Below are 1,540 nucleotides of genomic sequence, written 5' to 3'. Positions count from 1 at the left end.
AAAAGAAAATGTATTGCTTAGTGTAACCACCTTCATCAGTGATCTTAGCTAGATAAGTGACCTTCTGGATAACTTGCTCAGCTTCTACATCAGCACCTGCTCCTTTACCTATACTTCTATATAATGGAGGCAGCTGCTTTCCTTAAACCTTATGAACCAACCTCTGTTAGCTTCAAAGATTTCTTCTGCAGCTTCCTGGCCTCTCTCAGCCTTCATAAAATTGAAGAGAGTTAGGGCCTTGCTCTGGATTAGGCTTTGGCATAAGGTAATGTGGCTAGTTTGATCTTCTATCCAGACCACTAAAAAACTTTTTCTGTATCAGCAATAAAACTATTTTCCTTCCTTATCATTTGTGTGTTCCTTGGAGTAGCACTTTAAATTTCCTTCAAGAATTTTTCCTTTGCACTCACAATTTGGCTAAGCGTTTGGCACAAGAGGCCTAGCTTTTGGCCTACCTTGGCTTTCGACATGCCTTCCTCCCTAAGCTTAATCATTTGTAGCTTTTGATTTCAAGTGTGACTCTTCCTTTCTCTTGAACACTTACAGGCCATTATAGGCTTATTAATTGGCCTAATTTCAATATGGTTGTTTCTTAGGGAATAGGGAGGCCCTAAGAGAGGAGGAGAGGGTGGGGAACGGCCGGTCAGTGGAGCAGTCAGAGCACACATAATTTTTTAAGTTCTCTGTCTTATATGGGTATGGTTCATGGTACTCCAAAACAATTACAATAGTAACATCAAAGATCAGTGATCACAGATCACCATAACAGATACAATAATAATAAAAAAACTTTGAAATATTGTGGCAATGACCAAAACATGACAGACACAAAGTGAGCACTTTTGCTCTTGGAAAAATTGTGCCAATAGACTTGCTCAGCACAGGGATGCTGCAAACCTTCAGTTTGTAAAAACATGCAGTATCTGTGAAGTGCAATAAAGCAAAACACAATACAAACAAGGTATGCCTGTATAAATGTGTTATTAGTTGAGGTTCAAAGCAGAGGAAACAGCAAGTCTTTACCATGTTAGTCCAGGTTCCCCAGAAAAGAATGTACAGAATATAGAGTTTAAATATTGATCTAGTTGTCTAAACTTGGCAGAAGCTTTGGAACCATAATGCAGCTGGGTTCAAGGACCATTAATTCTCCCTAATTTTTCAAGGGAAAAGGTATCAGTGCCAAGATAAGATGTTTTTGTTCATTGGTGTCTCTTTCCCCCAGTTTCCAAATTTACTACTTTTTCTTTGGCCTGGTTGTAGGTTATAGATAGAATAGCCGATGAATATTAAGGCAAGAGGCCCCTGAAATATGTCTATCCCAGTAACAGCAGCACCAAGTGGCAGCCTGGAATACTGTACTTAGGGACTTTATTAATTTACAATTGTTATCTCATTAAGGAGTTTACCAGTTCTTTCTGTAAATGGAATTATATAATAATATCTTTCTTGCATATATAATTTCAAATATATGAGTTTCTTCTTTGAGCAGTTTTAACTCTTTGTGAATGACTACATTCTTTCTTAAAAGAATTTTTCTTTC

The 1,540-nt window shown here is 37.6% G+C and overlaps 1 protein-coding gene across 1 annotated transcript in view; it reads left to right on the top strand.

Annotated features, from left to right (window-relative positions):
- PIK3CA (phosphatidylinositol-4,5-bisphosphate 3-kinase, catalytic subunit alpha) overlaps positions 1–1,540 on the top strand; it is a 36,443-nt gene that overhangs the window by 11,662 nt on the left and 23,241 nt on the right. The window lies entirely within an intron of this gene.

The sequence above is a fragment of the Propithecus coquereli genome, unplaced genomic scaffold (genome assembly GCF_000956105.1).
Source record: "Propithecus coquereli isolate 6110/MARCELLA unplaced genomic scaffold, Pcoq_1.0 Scaffold14, whole genome shotgun sequence".
NCBI classification, from domain to species: domain Eukaryota; kingdom Metazoa; phylum Chordata; class Mammalia; order Primates; family Indriidae; genus Propithecus; species Propithecus coquereli.
Note: the sequence above shows the minus strand (reverse complement) of the source record. Positions and strands in the feature narration are given on the sequence as shown.